This window comes from Myxocyprinus asiaticus, chromosome 33 (assembly GCF_019703515.2).
Source record: "Myxocyprinus asiaticus isolate MX2 ecotype Aquarium Trade chromosome 33, UBuf_Myxa_2, whole genome shotgun sequence".
NCBI lineage: Eukaryota > Metazoa > Chordata > Actinopteri > Cypriniformes > Catostomidae > Myxocyprinus > Myxocyprinus asiaticus.
Window position 1 is genome coordinate 6,538,122 of NC_059376.1, and position 6,453 is coordinate 6,544,574.

Genomic DNA, 6,453 nt, shown 5'->3' on the forward strand with positions numbered 1-6,453 from the left:
ACCATAACACCATTCACGAAATAGAAATTCGTCTTCACAATCTAGTTTAGTCGTAGCCCACTCATTTCTAAACAAACTTCTTCAAGCGTTTTTGAGATTGCATTTTTGTTGGCAGAACACGTGTAATTATTCTTTCCATTTTTTAATTACAGTTTGTGCACCACAACATGTATTGGCCTACTGATAAACAAAACACCATGATGACTACGCAATCATTTACCCAAGCCACGCTATAGGCTACTGTTAACATCTGCTTTCATTTGAAGCATCACTGTTGGATATATGTTCTTATTGCTGAAATTACATACAGCAAGCCATGCCTTTGACAAGTATTTACTATATTATAATTATATATAATCAGGCGAAGGGCATGGAATGGCTTGCAATGCCAAATAATTTCTAAAACAATAGAGAGAGAGAGAGAGAGAGAGAGAGAGAGAGAGAGAGAGAGAGAGAGTTACAGACAAAAAATAATTTCTTAGAAAAACATATGTTTTAAGGTACAACGGGGCTAAAGGCCCCCAGGACTAAAAGCACTTTTGATTTATTTATTTATTTATTTTTATTTTTCTGTAGCCTAAGGAAAAATTGTGTTAAGGGCCTTACTCATTTCAAATTAATGGTGATTTCACGCGCCTGACACGCGCCGCGATTACGGAACAGATGGATGTCTGTTGGTCCAATCACACCAAATCGCGCCACCAATTTAAATCCCAACCCCCTCAAGTCAAGACCGCCAAACTCTTTAGTCACCTGTTAGCTGGATGTACCTCCCTATCACGTTACTGCGTTGATGGCGTGTCTTTCCAAACAATTTGGCGTCGGTGTCTGAGCCATATGACCGAATATGGGAACATAGCAACACGGAGAGACGCAGAGAATTGTTTTTCTCTGTTTCTTTTTTTTTTGACTGGAAATGGGTGACACACGCATAGAAAAACACTTTTAAAACGGACAATCATAGGCCACTTTCAAAAATGCATGTGTTGAAAGCTATTATCTGGTGGCGTCCATTACGTTTGCTGTCTGCTGGTGTCACATACAAATTAACCCTTGTGCGTCAATTCAAAAAAAGTTACTCAGAGGTGCTTAGAGGACAAAAATGTCCGCGTCAAAAAACTGCCATATTAATATTATATATTAATATTATTTTCCGCTTTCATTGAGTACATTTTTTTAAACAACGTCAGTCCTGATCATAACTACCAAACAGTCATTCATTTTCATTATTTTAACCCTTCAAATGGCAGTTTGTTTATATAATGCCACTGTTTATTTTTTATGGAAAAATAAACGCAAAAAATGAATATTTTTTTTTTATGGAAAAATAAACACAAAAAAAATGAATAATGTTCTATATACTAAATGCTAAGGGGAATTTTTTTTTTTTTTTTTTGGATTATCACAGTCTGATTAGCAACAACATTGATTTTGATGCATTATTATATTTTGTGCAGTGTCAGATAAAAAAACAAAACAGTCCTGATCATAACTACCAAATAGTCATTCATTTTCATGATTTTAACCCTTTAAATGCCAGTTTGTTTACATAATGCCACGTTGTTTTTTACACGCGCACACACACACACACACACACACAAATTTCTCAATACACACATACAAAACACACTCTGACATCCATACCAGCACACCCACACAATTTTAGCTGCATCATTTATTCAATTGGCCTGCAGTGCTCTATAATACAGCAAACAGAAAATAGGAAAAAAGCATGTATTTGCTCCATAGGGTAAACATGTGAAAAATAGTGTCATCTGGTGGAAAATATTAAAAATTAAAATTTTGAAGCCAGGGCCCTGGAATGAAAGCATAATATCATAGAATTCATGATTTTACGCTTTAATGGCACTGGGATCAAATATTGCAGTTTTAATGGGTTTCAGTGGGGACATTCTTGTCCTGAAGGTGTGCACAGTCCTTAAGGTGTACACAGTGTATTATAGATGCATTATAGGAACTTAGGTTGAAATATCAAAATTCCCCAAAATATACATACCTTTGGCAAAATTTATGCCGTTGGCATTAACACAGACAAAATGATCCAAAAAACAAAAATAAAAAAGACAAAAATGTCCCGAAGGTCAGACAAGGGTTAATTGTCTTCCAAGACAACATTTTGTATTTTGACTTTACTTATTTTTAAGTGTTCTATAAGTTATTAGAGCACAAATAATTGATTATGCGTTGAAGAGTGCTTTATGGGAGTTCGATCTGCAGCAGGCACGCGTCACAGTCTCCAAGCGCACATCAATTAACCTCCAATAGTTGGCTTGTGCTGGCCTCGTCCAAAGAAGAAAACCTCAATGATTTCAGTTGGGGTCGTCTTTATCCATGTAGCAAATGGCCTGGGTGCCCCATCTGTACAGGCTGAATAAATTGAATAAACAGATCCATATTGCCTTAAAGAGGAAAAAAATTAAAGTGCAGTGAAATTATGGTTCATCAAACTCTTTGGTACAAATAGTGCACACTATTGTGCTATTATGACAAAATCGGTATATTGAAGGCCAAACATGAATCCTACCTTCACTCAACACTGTTAAAAATAAAGGTTTCAGAAAGGGGGTTTTGCAACAATGCCGAATGAGAGAATATCCATTTTTTGGTTCCCTAAAGAACCTTTCAGTGAAACATTTTTAAAAGTTCATTTGAGTGAAATGAAGTTTTAATTTCTAAAATGTATTAAAATTGTCTGTAAGGTGTTGTCAATGAGCAGTGAGGCTCTCCACTCTAGTAATAAAATCTAAATTCTGTATAAATAAATATTTTGCATTTGTTTGCAACTGCTACTTCAGATTACTGAATAGATGCAATTTTAATAATGGTACATAATATATAACAGTTAATGTTGGTCAAGATAATAGTATTTCAGTGAAAGTCATTATGTGAAAAGGTGATTGTTACCATGAATAACATTTTTGCCAATATATAAAAAACACAAATATAAATATATGTTCATATATGGTTTTCACTGATGTAAAAAGCCACATATACCATATGCAACATACAAAACACTGCTAAATGTCAGTTTTCATATATGTAATATGTTTTCCCAAACACAAATATATGGCAAGAGATTAGTTTTCTGTATGGGTTAAACCGCTCAAGCCTTTGTCAGCATCTGCTCAGAGGCATCTGAAATCTCATTATGTATGCATCTATGCAAAATCAAATCAGTTTTTTTATTTTTATTTTATGCACAATGAATGCATGCTAAAGCTCTTGTTTCTGGGGGAAACTACTCCTTTTTGAATGACTCAAATTTGGACTATATTGCAAATGCAACTTACAAAATAAAGCCTTACAGTTTTATTGTATGTATTCCAAACTTACAATTTTTAGGTGCAACTTCTATGTACTCTGCTCCATCGGCTTGGAATGCCTTACAAGGTAGCCTAAAAATGGAAAAACTTGTCCCACTAAGTGTTTTTAAGTCATTGATGAAAGCTTTTGAGACTGATTCTTTGTCCTGTCAATGTTTTTAACTAGTGTTTTTAGGTTTTTGATTGTATTTTTTCACTTTTATTTGTTTTATGTTGTCTGTTTGTAACTGTGAACTGACTTGCTGCTGCCTATCTTAGCCAGGACGCTCTTGAAAAAGAGATTTGTAATCTCAAGAGCCTTTCCTGGTTAAATAAATAAATAATAACTAATCATCATCTCATCTGATAATTATAAAATATATCCTAGTAATACATTTGTTTAGATGAAAAGGCTATCACACTCTCACTCAATCTCAAATGCAGCAAAATAAAGTCATTTAATTTGGGATTTTTTCTGTCTATCTAATATATATATATATATATATATATATATATATATATATATATATATATATATATATATATATATATATTCCATACTTGTTCATATAATTTATGTATGGGCTTCATAACTTTACTATGCGTACTGAATCTTTATTTATTCTTAATTATACATAGATGGCAGTTGAGAACAAAAGAATCGATTTGTAAGTTTTATAATCAGGTGAAGATGGAGCTTTTGACTATTTTCTGACCACCAAAAGCATAACAGTATAAGTGATAAATAAGCTTTTTATTGTCAGTAAAAGATGTTATTTGACAGTAAAATGCACTATCCAAGCAACCACTTGTTGGCTCTAGAATATCGATTATATTAATAAAATGTAATCTAATAATATTAGGAAATTAGAGAGCCTGTGTTGTGAAAATCATACATCAATGGACTGTTTATGTAACTTGGAAAAAATGCAAACGATGCTGACAAACATTAAAGAAAGCCCAAATGAAGCTTCCCAAGCCGAAACCAACGCTGTTGACAAACAGATGTTAAACATGCAATATTGCATGAACTTACTAGCCAAGACTTAACTTAAAAACCAAATGAATATGGATTGAATGAGCAGACATGCCATGCGGGATTTTACAAGGCTGATGCGCGTCTCTCTCAGCATCACGCTAAGACTACAGACTTCCCGAGTCTGTTTGTCTGTATGCCCATGCTTGCGTAATAGTTGTGTTAGTAACATTGATGAGTTTAATAGTCCATATAGTAGATTTTTAAAATATTTGTTACCAAAATTAGCGTTGTTTTGAGTTAAACGGACATTTAAGATTTAGGCTGTAGCGTTCACTTAATGGACTCGTTAACAGCTTATTCACAATGATAAATCAACCTTCTTTATGTTTATGAGTATTATTTTATCAAATCTAAAATACTCTGGTTCAACTAAAAGCTTTTTTACGATCTTGCGTGTAAAATGGTGTAAAAAATAATAATAAATGAAATAGTGGAGATATCTTACTCTCCAGTGATGACCCAAACTCTTAGGCTTTAACTGTTAAAATACTTGTAAGAAATCTAAAAAGCCTGGTTTGAAATTTTGTTTTGTAATCAAAACCCAGACCACAGCTACAAGATCAACGCGCGCGTCCATCAGCCAAACGATTGCATGCCTTGGTGAATCTCAACCCAATACCGCAAAATGCATCAATAACATATAGGCTAGTATTAACAACATATAGTCTTAACTCAAATACCCACGCCAAAAGCCAAGCCAAATGAATGCACATCTGGTGATGTAGCCTAACTTTTCGCACAAAGACTTGTTTTTCCCCTAGGACGATTACAGTGCTTTTGTGACGTAGACGTAGCCACATTTTGATCTTTTGAGTTGAGAACATCACCCTCACATCTACAGTCCATGAAATGAATGTTAGAAGTGTATTTCAAGCGTTATTTCAAACAGTTTTACTTAACTACCGAGAAGTATAATAATTTGGCCTACGTTTAATTATTTCTTCGCCTGGCCGAAAGAAAAGAAGAAAGAGAAAAGAAAAACGGCAATGCGCGTTTTTGAAAGAACATTTTCCTGTGTAGCTACATGCATGGGGCCCTCAGGGTCCCCGCTCGCGCTGGGCACGAGAACGGCACGAGCCATGGGGACAAAAGGCCAGATGCTGCGCAATGACAGAGATGGAAAAACTGTTGCTCTTCTTTTTTCTTATTTACATTATTGGTCATCTAGAAGAGTTGAAATAATTGTATTATTTAAGGCCTAATTTGTATTTATCTGTTATATATAGCTGTAAAAGGTTACGAATAGCTGCAAAACTGTTCGTTTTTGTGGGCTTTAAACATCGCATTGTTCAATTTTCGCGCTAGACACTTACATGTGTTTGACAGCATGGTCAGAAAGGGCGGACACCCTCCACGCCCACAAAGCGCGTGCTTCCTCCTCATTTGCGCGCGGGGTCTCTGAGTGAAGGGTCGCTCCATACAAGTACACGGCTGCTCTCTGACAGCACGCTTTCTTTCCGAGGCTTCTGCGCAACCTGTATCATGTGGTTGCATTTGAGAGCAGGTACGTTACAGCATGGGTAAGTGCTCTTTGCAGTGATTATTTGGTTTTGATAAGATGGGAATCTTGAAAATGAACACTGCAGAACTTTTTATTTATGAAATCCACATGCACTACAGTTATTCGTAAAAACAAAACAAAACCGTTGTAATGTCCACGAGTAAAATGCAGGTTCAATAGGTTACTGCATGCATTATTTAATACACACTGTAAAAAGGGGCCTTTGAGGACTTACCTGAACTGACCTTAAAAATGTACTTTCATTGGTGTCACTCAATATTGTCAGGTTGATATTACTTAATAGATTTGAGTTTATCAATAACGATTAAAGATGTTAAATGAAGTAATTTTATTATGTTATGTATGTTACAAAACATTTTTTTATAGTGCAGATATGTGGACATAGCCACTATGGTGGGTTAAAGGTTGGTGGACAGTTATAATATCAGATCAGCATTGAAAAATGTGATAAGGACAGTTGTGGGCAAATGGCTAAATTTAAAAAGTAAAATATTGAGCTAAAGAATGTGTGAAACAATAGAGAATGCATATTTGTATGATGTTGTCTGTTTATTATTATTATTATTATT